Consider the following 27174-nt stretch of genomic DNA (forward strand, 5'->3'; position numbering starts at 1 on the left):
TTCAAAATTAGGTGCGCTGAATTGATGTAGGATTAGCGAATGTAATTTAATCGAATCTTCCCTAGAAGCGATATCTCTATTGCCTCTCATCAAGTCGGGAGCACCCCGAATAATTTTCGTGAAGCTTTTCGCCTGTCGGTAAAAATAAACATCGCCGGGCTGGCAATAAGGAGTGCACTTTAGTGGGACCACTTTTAGGGTGCAGGCGCTCGCTTTCCTTTCATCAGCGAATAGATGATCGTATAAAGTTGATTCGGTTTGCCCTCCCCACGAATCGATAATGTACAAAAAAAAAAATTCTGTCCCACGTACAGAAGAATTACAGAACGCAAAAATTCTTCGTAGACCAGTTTCGTGAACTTCCCGGATTTCGTGCAGGACACGACTACATTTCTGTGTTCCCAGGTACTTCGTCTACTCGTTTTCTAACGTTAAGACCAAATTTTCCGCACGGTTCTTGCATACATAAAAAAGAACATATGGGACCAGGATTCGAACACGGTACCTCTAATGCTGTAGCCGGGAACCTTTACCGCTGCACTACGCTGACTTGCTCGGAATATATGTAATGTTACAGGTATACAAAGCGGCATTGAACTTCAAAATCGATTTTCTCAAAAACCAAGGCCCGTCGCTAAAAAAACCGGATAGCCAGGTACTCAGGGTAAGTGCCTCAACCACATATTTGAAGCGCATCAAAATCCGTGATTTACAGTATGGAGGGTCCCCTTGTGAGTTTGAACGAGGTCATGTAAGGGTTACGAGAACCTGGATGTTCCTTCTGAGATATTGCAGAAAGACTTGGCAACAACGTAGCCACTGTACGTGGTTGCTGGCAGCGGTGGTCACGAGAGTATTCGGTCGCAAAACGAGGGAACTTCAGACGGCCACTTAGCACTACCGACAAGGATGGCAGTCGTGTTCGGCGTGTGGCTCGGGCGCATCGCACTGCACCTGCAGCAGCAATTTGGGCTGCAGTTGGCACCACTGTGACACAACCACCTGTTACAAATCAGCTCCGAGCCAGGCGCCCTGTATCGTGCAAAAAAATGGTTCAAATGGCTCTGAGCACTATGTGACTCAACTGCCGTGGTTATCAGTCCCTTAGAACTTAGAACCACTTAAACCTAACTAACCTAAGGACATCACACACATCCATGCCCGAGGCAGGATTCGAACCTGCGACCGTAGCAGTCGCACGGTTCCGGACTGCGCGCCTAGAACCGCGAGACCACCGCGACCGGCTGTATCGTGCAGTCCACAGACCACAAACCAGCGCTATTCGCGACTTCAGTGTTATTAAGCGAGAGCTTATTGGGGCCATGATGGAAGTCTGTTGTGTTTTCATATGAAAGTTGGTTCTATGTCGGTGTGCGTGATGGCCATGTGTGGTTTATAGGGAGGCCAGTTGAGGACCTGCAACCAACCTCTCTGCGTTCTTGAGACGCTAGACCTACACGTGGAGCTAAGGGCTGTGGTGTGGTTATCCCATGCCCTCTGGCTGTACCTTTCTATGTCAGTCTGATGATTCGACCCGTTGTGCAGTCACTCATGAACGGCACTGGAGGGGGTGTTTTCCAACAGGATAGCGCTCGCCCATTATGCAGCTATTGTAAACCCACATGCTCTACAGAATGTCGGCATGTTATCTTGTCCTACCCGATCACCAGATCCGTCTCAAATCGAGCACACATGGGACATCATCGGAGAACTCCAGTGTCCTCCACAAACAGCATTAACCGTTCCCGTATTAACCAACCAAGTGCAACATGCACGCAACTCCATCCCACAAACTGACATCTGACACCCGTACAACACAATGCATGCACGTTTCCATGCTTGCAATCCACATTCTAGCGGTTGCAGCCGTTATTACTACAGCTGCATTTCACATGGCTTATCTCGCGCGTACATTAACCTGTGATCTTGCAATGTTGCCCATATAAACAGGTCACTTAGCGTGTCTAGCGCGGACGCTAATACGTCGATTGCGCAATCTAAGCAACATTTTAACAGAAGCTGAACTGAACGTTCCGCATCGATCTAAATAAAAGATGACAGTAAAAAACCTTTGTAGATGTTCAGATTTTATCGTACTTCTGCTTGTAAGGTGAAAGCGTAAAGAAGGTCGTCTTTAAGCCATAAAAGTGAGCGGTCTTGCCAGCGTGCAGACAACATTATTAATGAATAAAATTCGACTAATTTATGTTCGATACTGTAAACCGGCAAGTTATTGTTATGAAGGTGTTGAACGGTGCAAGAATTGTCTTGAAGGAAGGAGGGAAGTAATGACTGTAATTTGTGACAAAAACGTGAACCAAGGAGCTGGCACAGGACAGGCTGAAATTTGATCGCACCATACAATTAGAAAAGTACTTACGTAAGTTATACTGTTTATAAAAAAGCCCTAATTGCTTGTGAGAATTGTTTGAATATATTTAATGTTTACTAGATTTCTTATTCTATTCTTTTCCTTTATATTTTTTTTACCTCCATGTCATATTATTTTTGTAAATATCAAACAGCAGAGAATACTGCGGCATCCTGGTCGTAGACAGAAGGGCGCTCCTTGTCTTCTATACAACTCATAGCTGCCCCATTTATTCAAATGGTTCAAATGGCTCTGAGCACTATGGGACTTAACAGCTATGGTCATCAGTCCCCTAGAACTTAGAACTACTTAAACCTGACTAGCCTAAGGACAGCACACAACACCCAGCCATCACGAGGCAGAGAAAATCCCTGACCCCGCCGGGAATCGAACCCGGGAACCCGGGCGTGGGAAGCGAGAACGCTACCGCACGACCACGAGATGCGGGCTGCCCCATTTATTAATGATTTCATTTGCAAAGGCAATTTTTTTTATTGTTCATTGTTAAAGGTCCCTTAGGTGATTATAAATTTCATACTGATTACGTAAAGAAATCCGGGTTGTTCTTTTCCAAATAATAGAAGCCTTTGCGTAATCTAAAACTAGCCTCCTTCTGACAACGATCAGGAGCCGACCAGAAGACGGACGTCTTCGACCGCTTTCGTGTTTCCTGTGGCAAAGCTGTGCCAAACTGGGAACACGACATTATATTATGAAACACAATATATATATACAGGGTGTTACAAAAAGATACGGCCAAACTTTCAGGAAACATTCCTCACACACAAATAAAGAAAAGATGTTATGTGGCCATGTATTTGGAAACGCTAAATTTCCATGTTAGAGCTCATTTTAGTTTCGTCAGTATGTTCTTCCACCTACGCTCAATGGAGCACGTTATCATGATTTCATACGGGATACTCTACCTGTGCTGCTAGAAGATGTGCCTTTACAAGTACGACACAACATGTGGCTCATGCACGATGGAGCTCCTGCACATTTCAGTCGAAGTGTTTGTACGCTTCTCAACAACAGATTCGGTGACCGATGGATTGGTAGAGGCGGACCAATTCCATGGCCTCCACGCTCTCCTGACCTAACCCTCTTGACTTTCATTTATGGGAGCATTTGAAAGCTCTTCTCTACGCAACCCCGGTACCAAATGTAGAGACTCTTCGTGCTCGTATTGTGGACGGCTGTGATACAATACGCTGCATGAGCGCATCAGAGATTCCATGCGACGGAGGGTGGATGCATGTATCCTCGCTAACGGAGGACATTTTGAACATTTCCTGTAAAAAAGTGTTTGAAGTCACGCTGGTACGTTTTGTTGCTGTGTGTTTCCATTCCATGATTAATGTGATATGAAGAGAAGTAATAAAATGAGCTCTAACATGGAAAGTAAGCGTTTCCGGACACATGTCCAAATAACAAATTTTCTTTCTTTGTGTGTGAGGAATGTTTCCTGAAAGTTTGGCCGTACCTTTTTGTAACACTCTATATATATATTATCAGATTAAAATTGAAAAAAATTAAGATATATTTAACTTATTTGTTTTTTTCTAAATGTATTCTCTACATTTCATTACTTTACATTAATTATTTTTCGGTGCTGCGATTTTTTTCCGTCAGTGCATATTGGTAGGACATATAGACAGAGTCGTTGAAGAGCCGCAACAGGCGGGGTTAGACTAGTCAAAATAGAAGGGGAGGCGTCGCACAGTGCACCGCCAGCAGCAGCGTGCGGCGTTGTGCTGCCGGGGAGGGGATTGCGCGCTTCAGCTCCTTGTGCGAGCTGGGCTGGGCTGAGCTGAGCTAAGGAGCTCCTGCGGGCAACGGGCGGGCGTGCGCTTTACGGTAATGCCCGGGTGCCCGGACCGCCACCACCACTACCACCACCACAGCACAGCCTCGACCACGACCGCCGACCATCCGCCTCCACCCCGGCCCTGTGCTCTTCCCTTCTCGTTTCTCAGGCCCTCCTGATACCCTACGAGATTGTTTCTGCTTGTTTACAACCTCTCCTGGGGGAACGCCCATTGCAGTATTTTCCCCAGCGTCGTGCAGTTTGATACTTGGGCTTAATTTCAATCCTCTAGCGGATATTTCCTCGCACAGTAAAAATCTTTCTAACGCATTTGTTGTAGCCATTCGGTTAATTTTTTTAAAAAAGGATTTCATCTTGTTTTCAGCTGTTAGAATTTTATTTTACGATTGCAATTTCGTCATTAATCCATTTTCAAGCATCTACAAAAAATAGACAAAAAGAGAATAGAAACTTTCGAAATGTGGTGCTACAGAAGGATGCTGAAGATTAGATGGGTAGATCACATAACTAATGAGGAGGCATTGAACAGAATTGGGGAGAAGAGAAATCTGTGGCACAACTTGACAACAAGAAGGGACCGGTTGGTAGGACATGTTCTGAGGCATCAAGGGATAACAAATTTAGCATTGGAAGGCAGCGTGGAGGGTAAAAATCGTAGAGGGAGACGAAGAGATGAACACACTAAACAGATTCAGAAGGATGTAGGTTGCAGTAGGTACTGGGAGATGAAGATGGCTAAATGGTTCAAATGGCTCTGAGCACTATGGGACTTAACAGCTGTGGTCATCAGTCCCCTAGAACTTAGAACTAGTTAAACCTAACTAACCTAAGGACATCACACACATCCATGCCCGAGGCAGGATTCGAACCTGCGACCGTAGCAGTCCCACGGTTCCGGACTGCGCGCCTAGAACCGCGAGACCACCGCGGCCGGCTGGGAGATGAAGAAGCTTGCGCAGGATAGAGTAGCATGGAGAGCTGCATCAAACCAGTATTTGGACTGAAGACCACAACAAGAACAACAACAACAACAACAACAACAATGAGAACAATTAACAATGGGGTTAACAGTAGGTACAATCAGTTTTGTAGTTTTTTGCCATTCGTTTACCGTACTTAGAAGACTTTGACAATATGCCTATAGGTAAAGATAACAACGTAATGTACAGATGGAAGAACAACTAGTCAGCGATCCTAGTCAATATTCCATTCTATGTACTGCGATTTTGAGTCGACTGTGTATGTCACACATCTAAAATTGTGCACTTACAATACATTAGAGTAAATGCCTAAAACAGTCGCGAAAGTTTTTATTTCTGAGGTCTGTTTGCTCTTTGAGTATGCATTGTGATTGTTCCTTGAAGACGCTGTAGCCGGCCGCTGTGGCCGAGCGGTTGTAGGCGATTCAGTTCGGAACCGCGCTGGTGCTACGGTCGCAGGTTCGAATCCTGCCTCGGGCATGGACGTGTGTGATGTCCTTAGGTTAGTTAGGTTTAAGTAGTTCTAAGTCTAGGGGACTGATGACCTCAGATGTTAATTCCCATAGTGCCTAGAGCGTTTTGAACCATATAGCACCGTAACAAGATAAAGCAATGATAGCTTTATGAAGATTATCGGCTACCCTGCCTTACACGATACTTTCGTAGGGTTAAGCAATGTTAGTTTTACGTAAATTATCGGCTATTTCTCCACCAGATCCAGAGAGCGCACAAACATAAACGAGAACTCTAAATCTTCAAATCTTCATTTAGTTGACGTCTACGAAACTACTAGCATGACACCAAACAGTATCGATGTTTAAAGGTAGTACACGGGATAGAAAAGGCAGATTAATGAACGTTCTAGAAGAAACTGAAATTTATAGCACACTCAAGGAGCAAACACAGTACGTACTCAATGAGGAAACAGACCTCAGAAATAAAAATTTTCTCTGCTGTTTTACTAGGCGCGCAGTCCGGAACCGCGAGACTGCTACGGTCGCAGGTTCGAATCCTGCCTCGGGCATGGATGTGTGTGATGTCCTTAGGTTAGTTAGGTTTAAGTAGTTCTAAGTTCTAGGGGACTGATGACCACAGAAGTTAAGTCCCATAGTGCTCAGAGCCATTTGAACCATTCTGCTGTTTTAGGAACTTACTCTAATTTATTCTAAGTACACATTTTTAGATGTGTCGCATATACAATCCACTCAAAATCACATTATATAAAATGGAATATTGACTAGTATCGCTGACTAGTTGTTCTTTGATATGCGTATTACATTCTTATCACTGCCTAATATAAAGCTATTTGTCAAAATCTTGTAAGTACGATACATTGTCAATAAACTACTAAACTCATTGTACCTACGTCTAATCCCACTGTAAATTGTTCTCATTACGTTGTGCTATTTTTTGTAGACGTTTGAAAATAGCTTAATGCCGAAATTGCAATCGTAAAATAAAATTCTATTAGCTGAAAGCAAGACGAAATCCTTTAAAAATTTGTACAACCTGTGGACCCACATTATAAGGGAAAAAACCGTCGCTTAGTGATTCCTGGCAAGTTTGCACCCTTGCATATAATCTCACAGGCAGTTGTTTAGAACTCACAGCTTTGAATGACTAATGACTAATGACTAAGCGAATAATCTACATCTGTAATCTACAGACCTGTAGAGTCAAGTGTATGGCAGAGGGTACGTCCCTTTGTACCAGTTACGAGGGTGTTATCCCGTTCCATTCACCTATGAAACGCGGGCAGAGTGAATGGCCGCGCGGTGTAGCCGCGCGGTCTAGGGCGTTTTGTCACGGTCCGCGCGATTTTCCCCCGTCGGAGGTTCGAGTCCTCCCTCGGGTATAGGTGTGTGTATCGTCCTTAGCGTAAGTTAGTTTAAGTTAGATTAAGCAGTGTGTAATATTAGGGACCGACGACCTCAGCAGTTTGGTCCCGTAAGACCTCACCAGAAATTTTCCAATTTCCCAAGAGTGAATGTTTAAACGTCTCCGTTCGTGCTTTAATTAATCTAATCTTGTCCTCACAACCACAGTGGGAGCCATATGTAGAAGGTTTCAGTTTATTCCTAAAATCATCATTTAAAGATCGTTCTTGAAACTTTCTAAGTAGGTTTTCTCAGATTAATTTACGTCTATTTTCAAGTGCAAGCCAATTCAATCCCCTCGAGATCTCTGTAATCCTGGCCCACGGGTAAAACAACCCTGTGATTATTCGTGCTGCCCTTCTGTGCATAGGTTCAGTATCGCCTATTAGTCCTATCTGGTACGGGTCCCACTCTTGAGACCGAGCGAGGTGGCGCAGTGGTTAGGACACTGGACTCGCATTCGGGAGGACGACGGTTCAATCCCGTCTCCGGCCATCCTGATTTAGGTTTTCCGTGATTTCCCTAAATCGCTTCAGGCAAAATGCCGGGATGGTTCCTTTGAAAGGGCACGGCCGATTTCCTTCCCCATCCTTGCGCTCCGTCTCTAATGACCTCGTTGTCGACGGGACGTTAAACACTAATCTCCTCCTCTCCTCCTCCCCCACTCTTGAGCAATATTCTCGGACCGGTTGCACGACTGATTTGCAAGCAATCTCCTTTGTACACTGGTTGCTTTTCTCGGGTATTCTATCGATAAACCGATGTGTGCTGCCTGCTCTACTCTCGACTGAACCTATGTGAATCGTATCCCTAAGGATTTTACACCCAGGTGTATGAGTTTACCCGTTCCAACTGCGACACGTTGCTTCTGTAGACGTAAGGTACCTTTTCTTCGTTTTGTAAAGTGCACGTGTTTACGTCTCTGAACATTTAAAAGGAATTTGCCGATCTTCGCACCGCATTTTAAATCTTATCAAGATCTGCCTGAATATTTGTGTAGCTTCTTTCAGTCTCCACTTCATTGTACAAAATGGTTCAAACGGCCCTGGGCACTATGGGACTTAACATCTGAGGTCATCAGGCCCCTAGACTTAGAACTACTTAAACCTAACTAACCTAAACACATCACACACATCCGTGCCCGAGGCAGGATTCGAACCTGCGACCGTAGCAGTAGCGCGGTTCCGGACTGAAACGCCTAGAACTGCTCGGCCACAGCGGTCGGCGCACTTCATTGTAGATGACAGCATAATCTGCAGAAAGAGTGAGGTGATTATGAATACTGTCCGCAAGAACATACATATATGTCAGCAACAAGGCACCCAACACACTTCCCTTGGGTACACCAGTAGTTACGTGTGCATCCCGGAACGCTAGCTTCCGCTGCGGTCTATGACTGTCAGTCTGTTCAGAAAAAAGTTGTTCATTATACTGGTTGTGTGAAACCATGTGTCGAAATATTATAGATTTGTTCTTGACATCAAAAAATTACATAACGCACTTATGAACGTAGGTCCGATTATCCGTCTGTAAATGTGAAAGGATTTATTGTTTATGGCACAAAATGGAATAATGAAGTGTATCAGCATAATATTCGAAAGGAGAAGCAATAGAACATTTCTCCAGCTACATGTTTGTGAGCTGTTGTACAGCTTTACTTTAAACTGGTCACTGCGGTGGCGGTGTAGACCATGAAACGGTTCTCTGTAAAATATTCAGCACGAACTGTCGAGAGCTCCGGGGCTGAAGTAGTTGACTATAGTTGGCGCGTGTTTGCTCCGGTGCAGCGAATGGTTTTTGCGCGGCGACTTTCGCCAGCGGGAAGAATCCTCGGCCGTTAGCGTAATGCGGAGAGAATGAGGCCCTGCAGTGGCTGTGAAAACACGGTCTTCCACTCAGGACTTTGCAGAAGATAATGCCCGCCTCCGCTAACACCCTCCCGAGCCACTTTTCGATACTGCTTATGCGGCAAAAAGAAGACACGATTTTGAACCAACTTATCTCAAAAGTGACATTAAATGACAAACTTTGTTGATTAACATAGCTTCATCGCTAGAAGGGATAGGAATCTGAGCAACTTAAATGCCTCTACGAAACCCTTAACACTTTTGTATATGAAACACGTTACAAAAAAAAATTCGAACCATCGTTCTTTTTATCAAACAATCCTCAGCAACCCTGAATTTCGATTTTTAAGATCATCTGGTATCCGCAGTGTATGAAAAGTCGATTAATCCAAATGTTGTTTGTGTTAACTTTACGAGATAATCCTCCCGCTCGTTTCTCATATTTAAACTCCTAGAAATCAAAACACACAAACATTTTACGCATTTAATGACGTGTTGATTTATTTTCAACATAACTGCCATTCGTCTCTTATCGTTGGTGTATCAAAATACTCCTGCAGAAACACGCATAGCTTGAAATTAAGCAGGTAAACTGTCCCAGTATAAAGACGTTATAAGGTAGCGCATGTCTGAACAGGAATCTACCATCTTCTTGTGGCTACCGTTGTGTTTAGTTTATCGCCGTAAGTAACAGAAGGTAAGTGTGGTTGATACACAGTTGCGCGAAGGAACTATTTTGTTGTGGGCTCTTACGGTGGTGGGGTGTCATGAAGAGAGAGTGTTCTTTACAGAATGTCCATTCACTGAGCTGAGCTGGCAATTGTTTGTTAATTGCCAATGAGTATGCAGAATTAAACATTGCTTTTACTGACCGTAAATAATATTTCTCCTTTATTACCGCGAAAAATGCAGTACACTTAAAAGTAACTGCAGCCAGTTAAAAATTATTTCGCAGCATCGCTAATTGCTTGATTCCTATCTGCAATGTATCTCGTTACTTTTTATGCGCATAACTCACAACCGTAATAAACGACTGTCGCATCGTGTTAATACGTAATAACGTTTGTTCAACAGGTGGGCTTACTTTTGCAGTGGCCCCGTTTGTATAACACACGCCTGTCAAGTTTATCAGCAAGAACGTTTTCGCATTATGTAATAGCACTGTCATTTCAATTTATCCTCCTTCCTTTCGTTTTAGCAATTTCATGCTGTTATATTTTCAGATATTAGTCAGCAACAGTCCTCTCAGCATCCAAACACAGACCGAGCAGGTGATGCGATAGTTTCGCCATTGATCCCATAAAGGCCGATCGCACAACGCTGTTGACGAAAATCAGCCATGGCGATCTTCAGAGCCAATTAGGAAACACGTTCAGTCTCACAGGCTGCTAAATCCGCAATTCGGCCGGGAATCGAACCCGGGACCCCGTAATCCAGAGGCAGCAACGCTAACCACTAGACCACGAGATGCGGACGACACATGACAGTAAAGCACTTATATCTTACATCATTATGAAAATTACACTTTAATAAAACAAATAAATAAATGACTCACCACAAAGGAGATGGGCATCTCCAGACACGTCTGTGGCCTGGAATCTCAGTGTCTAGTGTAGAATTGTCTTCAGTGATGAGTCCCGCTTCAAACTGAGCCCCGACGGCCAGCGAGAACGTCTCTGGAGCCGCTCTGGATAGCGATGGGTTACCAGCCTCACTGTCGCCCGCAGTACAGCCCAGCAAGCATGAATGATGGTCTGGAGCGCCATTCCTTTTCATAGTAGGACCCCTTTGGTTGTTATCCGTGGCACTTTAGCGCACAGCGTACGTCGACAATATTCTACGCCTTGTTTCGTGGCAAGCCATCCTGGGCTTACATTTCAGCAAGATAATGCCGCCCCCCCCCCTTCGCCACACACACATGGCGAGAGTTTCTACTGCTTGCCTTCGTGCTTTTCAAACCCTACGCTGGCCAGTACGGTCGCCGGATCTCTCCCCATTTGAGAACGTTTGAGCCGGCCGCTGTGGCCGAGTGGTTGTAGGCGCTTCAGTCCCGAACCGAGCTGCTACTACGGTCGCAGGTTAGAATCCTGCCTCGGGCATGGATGTGTGTGATGTCCTTAGGTTAGTTAGGTTTAAGTATTTCTAAGTTCTAGGGGACCGATGACCACAGATGTTAAGTCCGCTGGTGCTTAGAGCCATTTGAACCGTTTGGAGCGTCATGGGGAGAGCCCTCCAACGAGCTCGGGATTTTGGCGATCTAACGCGCCAATTGGACTGAATTTGGCTCAATATATTTCATGAGAACATTCAACAACTGTATCAATCAGTGTCAAGCAGTATAGTAGCTTGTATAATAGCCAGAGATGCGTCAGTGCGTTATCGAGTTGCTCAGTTTGGGAAGATCTTTGTCTTCAGTAAATCGTCCAATTTTTTCTGAAATTGTGACCATTCGTTTGTGTGACCATGTACATCACATATAGCGATTTCCGTCTCTTTCGGATACTTCCTTGGGGGATCCGTCGTTTTATTTGTTTTAGAGTTTACATTAGATGTAAAGGGAAACTAGTAACTTGCTAGGATAGATAGTCAAAAAATTTAATTATTACTTCGAAAAATATAGTTACATAATATAGTGTTTGTTTGCAGATACATGTCTGCTATCCTGGCACACTGTGCAACCCATCTGCCACAGCACTTAAGCATGCCACTAGAGGAACTAGGACAAAATGGTACACCCCGTGTTCACTTTGTCAATTAATTACTGTTTGGAATTGATAGTTAAAACTTAACGACTATCCCTCTTAACATCAGGAGCAATAGAATGGATTTATTTGTTGACTCATTCTGGTAGAAAGCACACGTATGATGTTGACTTATTGTGACTACAATTGTACGCCGTCTGCTGTGTCTACAGTTGTACACCGCCACAGGGGTAAACCTCGCTGCCTGGAGTGTTCGAATGTTTCTTCCTACACTGTGTGGAACCTGAGGTAGAATTGCCAGCAGCGAAACAACCCTCCAGCCGTAACACCACCAATGGAATCCAGTTGGGCCATTGAATATAAGGGGAGTTGCGCTGTCCGCCTTTCTTTTTTTTATGGCGAGCGGTTTTCCGCGGCTAATCTCCTGGCTGCGCGACGCAGCGCCCGCCTGGGAAATAAGGAGCGCCGTTAAGAGGCCCGCCTAATACAACTGCCTTAAGAGTCGTAAAGGCGGCGAGGTGCCAAGTCGGACGCGGCAGCTGCGGCTTGTTCCCTCTCCACCACAACGCCCACTGCCAAGGCCGGTGCTACGACCAATCTAGTAAACACACGCTTGTGTTCTACCACAACTGCACTGAAAAGCCGGGGGTTTCCGGTTTTTATTTGTACTGGTAATATTTTTTCCGTTCGGTTTATTGCAGCCAAATGAAAAAGTTGTATTTCGTGTGGTACTTCCTTTCGTGTTACACTACTGGCCATCAAAATTGCTACACCACGAAGATGACGTGCTACAGACGCGAAATTTAACCGACAGGAAGAGGATGCTGTGATATGCAAATGATTAGCTTTTCAGAGCTTTCACACAAGGGTGGCGCCAGTGGCGACTCCTACAACGTGCTGAAATGAGGAAAGTTTCCAACCGATTTCTCATACACAAACAGCAGTTGACCGGCGTTGCCTGGTGAAACGTTGTTGTGATGCCTCGTGTAAGGGGGAGAAATGCGTACCATCACGTTTCCGACTTTGATAAACGTCGGATTGTAGCCTATCGCGATTGCGGTTTATCATATCACGACATTGCTGTTCGCGTTGGTCGAGGTCCAATGACTGTTAGCAGAATATGGAAACAGTGGGTTCAGGAGGGTAACACGGAACGCCGTGCTGGATCCCAACGGCCTCGTATCACTAGCAGTCGAGATGACAGGCATCTTATCCGCATAGCTGTAACGGATCGTGCAGCCACGTCTCGATCCCTGAGTCAACAGATGGGGACGTTTGCAAGACAACAACTATCTGCACGAACATTTCGACGACTTTTGCAGCAGCATGGACTATCAGCTCGGAGACCATGGCTGCGGTTACCCTTGACGCTGCATCACAGACAGGAGCGCCTGCAATGGTGTACTCAACGACGAACCTGGGTTCACGAATGGCAAAACGTCATTTTTCGGATTAGTCCATGTTATGTTTACGGCATCATGATGGTCACATCCGTCTTTGGCGACATCACAGTGAACGCACATTGGAAGCGTGTATTCGTCATCGCCATACAGGCGTATCACCCGGCGTGATGGTATGGGGTGCCATTGGTTACATGTCTCGGTCACCTCTTGTTCACATTGACGGCACTTTGAACAGTGGACGTTACATTTCAGATTTGTTACGACTCGTGGCTTTACCCTTCGTTCGATCCCTGCGAAACCCTACATTTCAGCAGAATAATGCACGACTGCATGTTGCAGGTTCTGTACGGGCCTTTCTGGATACCTAAAATGTTCGACTGCTACCCTGGCCAGCACATTCCCCAGATCTCTCACTAACTGAAAACGTCTGGTCAATGGTGGCCGACCAACTGGCTCGTCACAATACGCCAGGCACTACTCTTGATGAACTGTGGCATCGTGTTGAAGCTGCATGGGCACCTGTACCTGTACACGCCATCCAAGCTCTGTTTGACTCAATGCCCAGGCGTATCAAGGCCTTTATTATGGTCAGAGGTGGTTGTTCTGGTTACTGATTTTTCAGGATCTATGCACCCAAATTGCGTGAAAATGCAATCACATGTCAGTTCTAGTATAATATATTTGTCCAATGAATACTCGTTTATCATCTGCATTTCTTCTTGGTGTAGCAATTTTAATGGCCAGTAGTGTATGAAATTATGTGCAATTGCAGAATCTTTGGAGTGTTAAGAGTAAGTCTCTGTGACTTCTAGAGCGTATGCCACTGGAATTAGTTGAGCATTCCCCGACGCTCCCAGTCTTAGTAAATAAACCCGTGAAGAAACGCTGCGCTCTTCTTTGGCTCTTCTCTGTCTGCCCTGTTTATACCGTCTAGCAAGGATCCCAGGCCAAGTAGCAATAGTCAAAAGTCGGTCGAAACAGGATTTTGTAAAGTAATTCCCTCGTGTGTGAACTTCGTTTCCATAGTATTCTTTGACAGATGCTTCCCGTACAACCAATTTTAGAGTGTCTAACACGTGGAACTGTTTCCAGTGATTGTTGACCAATCGTGTAATCGAACATTGGCGGATTTTACAGATTCCTTGTACGAGTAGATACATCGTCTTGGAAAAAGAAAGCGATTCCCTCCATTTAAAACAACACTTACATATATTTTGGTGACAAAAGTCATGGATAATCTCCTAATATTGGGCACAGTGCGGAAACTCGATGTGGCATGGACTCAACTAGTCGTTGGAAGTCCCCCTGCAGAAACACTGATCCATGCTGCCTCTATAGCCCCCCGTAATTGCGAAAGTTTTGCCGGTGCAGGATGTTGTGCACAAACTGATCTCTCGATTACGTCCCACAGATCTTCGATGGGATTCATGTCAGGCGATCTGCGTGGCCAAACCATCGCTCCAATTGTCCAGAATGTTCCTCAAACCAATCGCGAACAGTTGTGGCTCGGTGACATGGCACTTTGTTGTCCATGAAAATTCAACCGCTGTTTGGGAACATTAAGTCCATTAATGGCTGCAACGGACTCTTGACACTGTGGATGGCGGAGTAATGAATTCGCTAACGATTTCCGAAGTAGAATGTCCCATACGTGTAGCTGCAACTACCATTCCGCGTTCAATGTCTGTTAATTCCCGTCATATGGCCATAATCGCGTTTCAAAGCTTTTCACAAGATTCACCTGAGTACAAATGTCAGCTTCGCCGGTGCACTGCCCTTTTATACATTGTGTACGCGATACTGCTGCCATCTGTGTAGGTGCATATTGCTATCCCATGATTTTTGTCACGTCAGTGTATAGTAAACTCACACAATTAACACACAGTTGAAGTCATGTTTTCAATCTAAATGAGCTCCCAAAACGCCGAAAATCTGACATCCAGGTACGTAGGTCAACTAAGTATAGCTCCAGGACGACGCAGCTGGACTAATGAGTCACAGAATCGTAAGAAGAACCAAATAGTAGTTTAATCTTACCAAACTTGTCCTTCAAAAAGTTCATTTCTTTTCTAACTGTTAGAGAATAACGAAAAACTAACAACTTACCTCGAATCATTATACCTGTATAAAGCTGTTATTGCAGGTCTTCCTTTATTTCGCTGTAATTTTACGACCCAGATTTATGTGATATGCAAAAGCCGTGGTCATTATCTTTGTCCTGCCAAATGCACTTCGTAGTAATTCGAAGTACGATATTTCCCTGGCGTGAACAGTGCTTTATGAGAGTCCCAAAATTAAATAATGAAAATTAAGTAAATCTGACTTTTTTGCGACAATTTGACCGTAAGCGACGTTTTAGCTGCCACCAGAACTTTCGGGTATGTAAAGGCATCCGTTTTGTAGCCCTGCTGAGGTGCCCAGTCATGTTCGCATTTACAGGCTTTTGGAGAGATACCTTTGTGCAGAGACGGCCTGAAACCTCACTGTACGAGGAAGGAGATTCTAACGCCGCTACAGGTAAAATACCGTTCTCATGCAGACGCCCGAACAGTGCAAAAACTGCCACGCTGTATTCGTCGGTACACTTTCGGGTAACTGTCCTGCGTGTGTTGATATACGGCGATAGTATTCAGTCTTACTGACGGTAACGAGTGATTTTACAAGTACTATTGTCTGTGTGTGTGTGTGTGTGTGTGTGTGTGTGTGTGTGTGTGTGTGTGTGTGTGTGTGTGTGTGTGTGTGTGGTTTTCTGAGAGACCGTGGGACTGAAAGGAAGAGATAAGGTGAAATATATTTCAGAACATATTTTTAATCTAGATTTTGTGAAATGTAGGCAGAGTGAATCATTTCTCCAGTAGAAGTGGCATTCTGTTTAACCAGTATACGGTTTTCCAGCTATCATTGCAGTCGATATTTTGTTCAAAATTTAATTTTATCGGCGCAATCATTAGAGCAGCCTCAAATTAGTGTGGCGCGACGTTTATTTGAAATTATATTTATTGCTGGTGACAGCAAACCACGAGGATTAATAATTGTTTTGCAAACAACGACATGCGGTGTATGAAATTCGTCGTATTCCCGAATAAACTTAATATACGTAAACATTTATTCGGGAGCTGTATATTGCACTCCTCCGAATGGTAGTCCACAACTGATGAAACATCATACTGTTTGAAAACGGATGTAAACTTTCAAGCGGTGCCACATTTAGTCCACCACAAAACAAAGTGTCTTTTTAGTTCGTAACGTCTTTTTACATTTACTAAACAGTCATATTAACGAATCTTTGCTATCGACAAGTACTGTTTTCGAACCAATAAGCAGCTTAGTTCAGACTGGAAACACAAATCTCATGCCTGCATCTCGGTGTGTAATAATACTGACGAAATCTGTGGTTGTTGTTTGACGAGCCTCTTGTGTTTAATGGCCGATGTGAAAATAGGTTATCACCTTGCATCATACTCGTAACGCTAATAACTACAGTGTGTTCGCAGCACATGATTTCTTCGATAACAGTGAATGGACTCATTTTAAATGGCTCTGAGCACTATGGGACTTAACTTCTGAGGTCATCAGTCCCCTAGAACTTAGAACTACTTAAACCTAACTAACCTAAGGACATCACAAACATCCATGCCCGAGGCAGGATTCGAACCTGCGACCGTAGCGGTCTCGCGGTTCCAGACTGCAGCGCCTTTAACCGCACGGCCACTTCGGCCGGCCCAGTATTCTACCTACTTCTAAGTAATAATGATGATACGCTTTGAAACGCAAATTTTTTTATTACGCTTTCACACCTTCGCCAGCGTACAGTTTCGACAGCAAATTTGTCGCTGGAATGTAACGACTGCAGCATGTTTCGTCTAGACTAACATAAAATATGTAGAAACTCTTCGGACAGTGCTTCGGCTTGTGTAGTTGGGATGCCTTCTAAGAACATTTTAGCTCTGAAGTCAAAAGCGGCCTCCATTGTTCGCTCAGCTTCATCACACGCAGAATTCTATTCAAGATATGCTCGTATGATATTCGCGAATCTTAATGCGACACTTTTCAATCACGATACAGTTGACAGTATGCCCAGGACATTCAAAACCCCCTCAGAGCACGCAACCACGAGTATATTCATTTGTTCTTGGGAGAATGCTAAACAATGAACTGTAAGCTGCAGAAGATGGACAGACTTGTTAGACAAATATTAGAAAAATAGTAGGTGCTGTACATACTACAGATATTTAGAAAATTTTACAGAAAATATCAGAAGTAATGCAAAGCGAAGGTTAATTTTCGTTATATACCTCAACCGAATGAATGAGAACAAACTATCGAAGTAAATATTCCCTTATTTCTGGGAACGTGAGTCAATGATAGCATGGATTACTGGAAGAAGAATTCTAAACGTATTTGTCTATCTTACACGGAAGTGAAATCAGGAAGATAAACAGCTGAGACGCGAGAGGAATTGAAGATTAGATGGGTAGACGGGATAACGAATCACGAAGCTCTGAATCGATGTGGAAAGAATAGAAATTTATGGGATGATATGACTAAATGATGGATCGTTTGATAGAAAGCCGGCCGTGTGGCCGAGAGGTTCTAGGCGCTACAGTCTGGAACCGCGCGACCGCTACGGTCGCTGGTTCGAATCCTGCCTCGGGCATGGACGTGTGTGATGTCCTTAGCTTAGTTAGGTTTAAGTAGTTCTAAGTTCTAGGGGACTGATGGCCACATCAGTTAAGTTCCATGTTAAGTTCCATAGTTCTCAGAGCCATTTGAACCTTTTTATTTATTTATTTATTTATTTATTTATTTTTTAATTTTTTTTTATTGAAAGCATCCTGAGGCATCAAAGTGTAGTGAATTTGGTAGTGGAAGGGAGTGTATGTGTGTACGTTTGTGTGTGTGTGTGTGTGTGTGCGGGGTGACCAACTCTTTGAGTAAAGCAAGCTTGTTGAAATGCGGTGGCTATGCGAATATTAAAAGACTTGCACTAGAGAGACTACTGCAGAGAGCTGCATCAAATGAGTCTTTGGACTGAAAGACCGCAACAAGAATGCAACTGATATCACAGTGCCACTTTTGTAAATATGTGATCACGAATTTTCTGTACATTTGTAAGATGTATGTTCTGTTGGACATGTCCGGCAGAAAGAAACCACTTGTGATGATGCGGTTAGTGCATGTATGAAATAGAGAATGAGGAAAGAAAGGGAACGGATGGGTGGGAATTCGTGACTTCGAGCTGCACAGGTTATTGTAGTGATGCATTGGCGAAAGTTGAGAATTTGTGCCGGATCGGAACTCGAACCCAGATTTATAGCTTCTCATGAGCCATTGCCTTAACCGATTCGGCCATGCGGACACGGTCCCTGACTGCTTCAAATTTCCAATTCAGCGCACGCTGCAGTGCAGCGTCCCTCGTTCGCTAAACTCTCTACTCGCAAATTATTGCTTCGCGCAGGAGCTGGCACCATATTAGTGTATCCGCACTGAAACAAACGTCAAAGAGCCGTCGCTTTCTTTTATATATATATTTCGGTGTGGCTGCACTAAAGTACGCGTCATTTACGACGGCGGCCGAGTTAGATTCGTTCTGAGCATCTGACGTCACAAAACACAGTCAGCCAATGAACAGTGAAGGACGTTTCCAGAGCTCGACTGCAGTGCAGAGCACGGACGAGTGTCTTCAGTTTTAGAAACGTTCAGTCATAAATAAAGTAATTGAATAAAAGCAATGTCTTGATAGCAGACTTTCTACAAAAGAAAGTTTGGAAAAAGCATTCTTTATCCCAATTGATTCATATTCTATTAATTAATTAAACCAAACAAGCAATAAGCCTCCTAATTCAGGCAATAGCAAGGAAATTCATTCTCATTAACCGCTTTTTCGCAATAAAGAACAGCGGTAACTGTTTATTTCCTACTGTACTTCGACGAAACGCGAGTAATTCATAGTCATACCAACAGTGTTTGTCGGTATTTTGCGTGAGGCTTTAAAGTCCTCCAGTAATTCGGTAAAATGATGAGAAAACTGAGTTAATGGATCAACAACGAACTAAAACGGGTGTTTTGCGACATCCGCCCCGAGCAGATGCAATAAACGAAAGCGAACTAAATGAGACTAAAAAAAAAAAAAGTTCAAACCTTGTTCGGTGCTTAATATTTTCTTAATTTGAAAACAATATCGAAGTGTCTTACTTCATGAATTTTATTCGTTAGAATGTAGTTTTTTGAAATTTCTAGTGGCAACTAAAATCGATCATACGGAAAGTATGCGCTGTGGACTTTTACCTCTGCAAACTCTTCAGAATTTGGCGCAATGGTTTACTACGTTTAATGCCGCACAATGACTGCGTTGAACATCGAAACAAAATTAAGTCATTTATGGGGGGAAGGTGTAAGTTTGCGAACTATACTGTACTATGGCGCTGCTTTTCTTGGCACGTGCAACTGGCAACGCAGCAATCTCCCTCTTGTGGGCGGGCGTGCGCGAGCCGTCAAGATAAAAGAATTGAACTATAATATCGTCCGATCTCCTACGGAAGTTGACAATTTGCGAGTAGAGAATTTGGTGGACGAGGGACGCTGCATTTGAGCGTGCGATAAGTTGGAAATTTGAGTCGATCAGGGACGGTGTCCGGATGGCCGAAGCGGTTGAGGCAACCGCTCATGAGAAGCGGTAAATCCCGGTTCGAGCCCCGGTCCAGCTCAAATTTTCAGCTTTCGCCATTGCATTACCACAATGCCCTATGCGGCTGGGAGTCAGGAATTTGTACCCGTCCCTTCCCTATCTTTGTTCGTTCTCGATTTTATATAAACCACGTATCTAACCACGCTGCCATAAACTCTCCTCTGACTGAAAGTGGGCTGTGAACGACAGGATCGCCGAACACTTCGCGCTATGGCGGCAAGATGCACCCCTGTCCACCTCCTCCCCTCTCACCGCAACCTCCCTCCCTCCTTAGGATCCGGCTGGAGCGTCTCGGAGCTCACCAGTAGATCAGCGGCGCGCATCTGCCGCGGCCGCCGTAATAACCCTTCAGCGGCAGATAAAGCCGACGCCTCCTTTCCGCATCCAGGGCGTGGTCGGATACCCAGCTCGCATTCAGCCACCGAGTTCGGCGGCCCATCCATCAAATCGGCGGCTGCTCAGTGCTCACTCCCCTACCGTTCCGCACAGCGGGGCATCTGGGCAACGCGAGGGGAGAGAACGGACGTGAAAAATGATGGCAAGCGCGGCTACAACTGCGTATTCACTTGCAACCCACTGACCTCAGTGGGCAGGCCAGCCAAAATCCGGACTGGCCTTTCCTTTGTCGGGCCAGTCGCTCGATTTACTCCCCTCTTGACTTGCATGTAGCTGCTGCTACACCTCGAGGAGACCACGGGTCCTTATTTCTCCATCAGTTCCAAATAATAATAATAACATGAGTCATTCCTCTCACATAGGCGTAGAGCTTGAGAGGCAGTTATGGGGGGCGTTCATTTTTTGTTTCGGCCAATTTCTTTTGAAAAAAAAAAATGCGGAATTTGTTGTCGGACATCGTGGAATATTCCCGCTTCAGCCCCTGTAGTTTAATCGAGTTCCGATCGGAGGTGACGCTATACGTAACATTTAAATGGCGTCTATAACGGAGGAGCGTTCCAAGCAGAGAGCTGTCATTGAGTTTGTTTTGGCGGAATAGCAGAGCATCGCTGATATGCGTAGGCGCTTTCAGAATATCTACGGAGAGCTGGCAGTTAATAGTAGCAGAGTGATTCACAAAACATTGAAACCAAAACGCAAATCAGCTGAATACCAAAACTTTCAACGACACTCTCTGGCAGCTATTACATTCATATTCAACTTTCTATAACTCGTCCTGAAAAACCCCCGACGCGCGCGCGCACACACACACACACACACACACACACACACACACACATATATATATATATATACACACACACACACACACACACACACACACACACACACACACACAGAGAGAGAGAGAGAGAGAGAGAGAGAGAGAGAGAGAGAGAGAGAGAGAAAGAGGGGGGGCAGACAGAATAAGTGAACAGACGTCAGTCTTCAGCATATACTTATTTAGGTTGGCAACATGGCCCTAAACAAACCAAATGGGAAGAGAAATAAAGTGAAAACACAGTAGTTACTACTTTAAATCATAGTTCCCGATTAAATATTTGCAAATAGTGACAGAAGAAGAAGAAGAAGAAGAAGAAGAAGAGGAAGAAAGCAGTTAGCGCAAAGAACATGAAAATTGCGAAAAAAAAGTTCGTAAACTGAACATGTGCTAATGTTTCTTAAGTAATAACCCGACCTCCAGCACGTGGCCAGATGAGAGCAAATGCAGATGCCAGCCAAAAACTCGAATAACTTTAAGTAGTCACATATTCACGTAAAAAATAAGACGTGGACTGTTTTATAATCTGCAAATATCTCATATCAAAACTACACAGTATCGGTCTAGATTCCACTAAAGATGCCTTAAAGTAAACGGCGAAAGACGTCTGAAACAAATAACGTATATGAAACAAGAAAAAATGGGTTTTTTATTTACAAAATGAATATTTCTAAAAGTTGTATTTTTAATATTCTGCAATCAGTTTCAACCTTGATGTCATCATCTGGCGGAATAATTAAAATTTTCATGGTGCATACCACATATCTGCAATTTAGAAGTGATAAGTAACCATGGATTGTATTTTGAAATTATAGGTATGTGATATTCAACAGGCAAAATTTTAAAAGTACTGCCAGACGATGGTCTCAATGTTGAGAATAGTTGCAGAATAATACAAATGAAACTTTTAGATGTTTGCATTGGTCTCGTTGACCATAGCCTTACTTGAAGGGCACATCCTATTATTTGTCCAACGTGATTAAACGTCGTCCCTTCCAGCTACAGTCGTGGTTATAATCACTTAACAGTATCTGATCAGAAGTATCCGAACACCTATTAGTGGTCATAATGCGCGGCTTGTGGTTTTCTTACTGCGACATTCACCCATCTGAACTAATCTAGACCTCGGGCTGCGCTGCAGATCGGCCTGTCGCCACAACCAAGATTTCAGAGAGGGTGGAGGGGTTGACACACACTCTGGCCAAAAGTTTACGTACCGTAACTCCATTCCGTTTCATTATCAACTACTAATTAACACCAGAAGCTAACTCTACGATAAAATCTGTAGATAGCGTATTTTTATTTGCTGACGTTAACTAAAAGATACGTTTGATCTTGTGCTGTGATTGATTGACAGAGGCAAACCCAGCGACAACCATGTTGATTTGTTTGCGAAGCTAGCGTATCGTATTTGTTGGTTCTCATATTTACAATTGTCCGCTCTCTTCTGGTGTATTGTGGGATCCGCATCTGATAGGATTGACGGGGGACATCGAAAAATTGCAAAGAAGGGCAGCACGTTTTATGTTATCGCTTAATAGGGCAGAGAGTGCTGCGGATGTGATTAATGAATTGGGATGGCAGTCACTAATAGAAAGTCGTTTTTCGCTGCGGCAGGACCTTCTATTGAAATTTCATTCACCAGCTTTCTCCTCAGTGTGTGGAAATGTTTCGTTGGCGCCCACCTACATAGGGAGACATGATCATCACAATAAAATAAGAGAAATCAGAGCTCGAACGGAAAGATTTAAGTCTTCGTTTTTCCCGCGTGCTGTTCGGGAGTGGAACGGTAGAGGAGTAGCTTAAAGGTGGTTCGGTGAACCCTCTGGTAGGCACTTAATTGTGAATTGCAGAGTAATCATGTAGCTGTAGATGCAGATATCCATGTGTATTACGAAAACATGTAAGAGATAAGCCGCTTTAAAAATCTCACCAAAACGGGTCATTTTGTTGTGCTGGAGTAGCGGAAAATGTGGTGTCGTTTAAAAACAAGTTACCGCCCATTTTTAACCACTACATGTAGTAGCCTAAATAGGTAATTACAGCAAATGAATTGCTTCTTATCATCTATAAATGCACGTTTTTCTCTACCTTAATTCATCAGTTTATAGAAGAAAATCGCTCGTACTCCTTACTTCGCTGAAGAATGGTCACTGATCATTCCATTAAAATTGGACGATTCAACAGTCCTTTTTTAAGTTCATTTTCCAAATTTTTGCCAAGTAAATTGCATACTTTAATTCATGTTTGCTGTTTTTAGACTCGTTGCGTGCCCTTTATTCGCAAAGAAATAAAACTCACTAGAACTTAGGCACAATACGCTCACAAAAATAAACTTGCTAATAACGGAACAGTGACGTTTTTCGCACCTGTGTATCTTCTCTTCATTCCTGAACCCCAGCTAGGTGGTGGCACGTAATGTTACCGAATTCTGCTGCTCTCCAGTGAGGCATTTACAAAATTATTCCTACAGGGGATAGAATTGCCAATGACAGAAACAAAACAATATCTAAAACACTGTCAAAGCATCAATTCTAAACGTTTTCACAAATTAGTGCAGCCACTCGCATTTGGTTTTGTTATTCAATTTTTATTTACCTTTATCGATTTTGAATGTGCTGAACAAAGAAACACTCTGCTGTAACACAAACTCTTAGAACATAGCATTATCATGCTCTTTGGTTTATTCGTGTTTTGTAAAGTACGTGGAAGTTGTTACCTGTGGTTAAATTTGTTAAGTGATGTAAAATTAACATCAGTAGAAAACATACGTAATGTTTTTCAAAACAATATGTGCATCAAGAAAAAAACGAACAGATTACTGATAACTGTAAGTAACGCAATTAAATCAGTCTCGTAATGTGAATAATTATCGCCACATTCATTTCTTACATGTTTCGTTTATGCATTTTGCCACAACTGCACGACCTCTCAATGCTGCAAACATGCAATAAATATGTACCCTCTGATGATAATCGCTTGGCGATTCAAAACCGGTAATGGAAAATAAAAACTGAATAATAAAACAAATGGCGACTGGTTGCAGTAATTTGTGGAAACCTTTATTCATCACTGTCGCAGTGTTCCACATCGATAGTTGATAAAAATTTCATTAATACTAAACGACGATGAATAACGCATAATAGAGGTATGCGAGGTCAGGAATTCGATAGCGAAGTTTTAACCACTCTGTTCATTCCCTTTTGATGTAAGCAGCGGAACGTGAAAATCGTGTGGAAGTTGTTAGGAAACCCTTACGCTCTGCTGCTTGAGCTTTGGGGAGACCGTCAAGTGCTGTACTCTGCAGAAACCACGCCCACATTCCTCTCCTGCATGAAGCTAACGGGCATTTCAAGGGCAGCCTTAAGACTAGTTACTAACTGTTCGAAAAATATCAATCGATATTAACAGTTCCAAAAACGTTCACTCTCATTATTCGTGTGGGAAGTATTCGAAATGTGTCTGACAATTTAAATGCTAACACATTATTGAGAAATATATTTTAATATATCCGTATTTCGTGGCGGCTCTACCTCCAGAGTCTTTAACTACCATCCACGCCTGGTGGACATAATACAGGGTGGTTCAGAAAAGATTTTACAACTTTGAAAATTCGTATAAATTTATACATAGTACCTACAGAGGTGGTTGTAGTGTTAATTTGTAGGGAAATAGATCAAGTTTTGTCCCGCGTAGTTCGCTATTGCCGAATCGCACCATAAGGAGCGCTAGCGGCAATTGCGTTAAAGATGGCTGCCTTCACTGGACCCGAGCGTGTTAGCTGTGTGTTTTGGTTCGAAGAACCTAAGTCGGTGAGAACAGTTCAGAGTAATTTCCGTACCTAGTACGCTAAAGATCCTCCTAGTATGCCTACAATTTACGAGTGGCTTAAATGATTTGTAGAAAAATGTTTTTGTATACGGCCCCTTTTTTTTCGCGAGAGAACCATCAACGGGATAGTGTACCAGGATATGTTACAACAATTTTTGATACGACAGATCGATGACCAAGAACGAAATGTTTACTACCTCGCTGACGTCCAGGATTTTCTCAGTGACCGCTTTCCAGGTCAGTGGATTGGCTGTGATGCGCTACTTGCATGGCCCCCACGGCCCCCAGACCTGGCACCACTCGATTTTTCTTTTTTTAATGTTGATTCATCAAGGATGTACCTCCTGTGCCAGGAGGTGAACTTAGAGCAAGAATTTACGCCGCCACTGAGCATGTTACACCTGCAATGCTACAGCGAGTTTGGGAAGAAATTGACTTCTGATGGGATGTGTTGAATGTAGTGATGTTGAGCGCTAGGACATAGAGAGAGCTCATTACCAAAGACGTTTCGTTGGATTCTGGTTGGGAATCTGGGCAGGCCAGTCCATTTCATGGATGTTTTTGACCACAAACCATTGCCTTAGTGATTCCACTTTGCGACAGATTTAGTGTCATGCTGACACAATCAAGCATCGTCTTCAGAGTGTCCCTATAATGTATGCACTACAAAATGCGGTAAAATTCGTTCATATTCTTCCATGTTAAGCGTTTTCTTAAGCGTAATAAGGGGACCTTTTCCTAACCACGCAAAACACCCCATACCGTAACATCACCTTTTCAGTATTTCGCTGTTGGCACTACACATGACGGCAGGTGAAGTTCTCTAGGCAGTCGCGAAACCCAAACCTTTCTATTGGACTGTTGCAAGGTATAGCCTGAGGCATCACTGCAGTTCACTCCGCTGTCCAGTAGCGTTGATCTTTACATCACCTCAAGCGCCGCAGATTGGACTGTGTACATATTAGGAATTTGTACTGGCGCTGATGACCGCGCAGTTAAGCGCCCCACAAACAAATAATCATCATCATCATCATCATCATCATCATCATCCTCATCATCATCTAAAGCGCCACTTAGCAGTGACTTCAGAAATGTGATTTATGAAGAGCTACTGGACCATTGTACGCCACTGTTATTAATTCTCTACCATTTCAAATAAGTTGTATTGGCTACAATTTTTGAACGCCTATTTTGGCACAGTTTTTGAGTACTGCTATTAAGGGGGGGGGGGGGGGGGGGGGGAGGTAAGACGTCAAACGGGCTGGCTTGCAGTAGGAGACGCACCACAGGACATTTTAATATGCACTGTCTATACTTTTACAAATAAATTCATAAAACTCCGTCACCATGACCAGGAAGAATTCATGATTCACACTAATAGCAGTGGAAGTTCAGAAACATAACAAAATCATTTTTTTTACATGTGAAATATCATCATTTTTTCACTTACTATTGGCTGCATTTGTCGCTAGACGTACACTTCTCTGCATAAGTAACAGAGATTCTTCGATGAATTGTGCAGTGATTATTAAACACAAACTCCTTAATGCTAAACTGTAGAATTTTCCAAATCTGTAAAAAAAACTGTGGTAAAAATTGAGATAATTAACTATAAAATTTGAGTTTTTTTCTAAACATGAAGTTTAAAATGTAACAGATCATTCAGTTTTTCATAAATTAAATAAATTATAGAATTTCATACACCTGTAAGTACGGTTTTATGCTGTGCAAAATTCATCGAAGAATCTCTGTTACGTATGAAGAAAAGCATACCTATAGCAACAAATGAAACCAACAGTAAGTGAAAAAATGATGAAATTTAACATGTAAAAAAAAATCATTTTGCTATGTTTTTGATCTTCGACTGCTATGAGTGTGAATCTCGAATCCTTCCTGGTCATGCTGACAAAGTTTTATGAATTTCTTTTGTAAAAGTATAGACTGTGGAAATTAAAATGTCCTGTGGTGCCTCTCCTGCTCGAAGTCGGCCCGTTTGACGTCCTACGCGTAATACAAAATCATATTTGCAGATGATTTTTCATGTATATCATATACTTAAGACATCGATTTTCTTGTTTTAAGTATAATTAATGTATTTTTCTGTTGACTTTCTGCACTGATTTATTTAGTTTTTAGGCCAAGCTGTTTCTGACATTATACGTCATTATCAGTTACAAAAACATCTCCATCGCTTATCAGTCTCTGCCAAAAGCATAGTCTCCACACCGAGCGAGGTGGCGCAGTGGTTAGCACACTGGACTCACATTCGGGAGGACGACGGTTCAATCCCGCGTCCGGCCATCCTGATTTAGGTTTTCCGTGATTTCCCTAGATCACTTCAGGGAAATGGCGGGATGGTTCCTTCGAAAGGGCACGGCCGATTTCCTTCCCCATCCTCCCCTAATTCGAGCTTGTGCTCCGTCTCTAATGA

The sequence above is a fragment of the Schistocerca americana genome, chromosome 5, assembly GCF_021461395.2.
Source record: "Schistocerca americana isolate TAMUIC-IGC-003095 chromosome 5, iqSchAmer2.1, whole genome shotgun sequence".
NCBI lineage: Eukaryota > Metazoa > Arthropoda > Insecta > Orthoptera > Acrididae > Schistocerca > Schistocerca americana.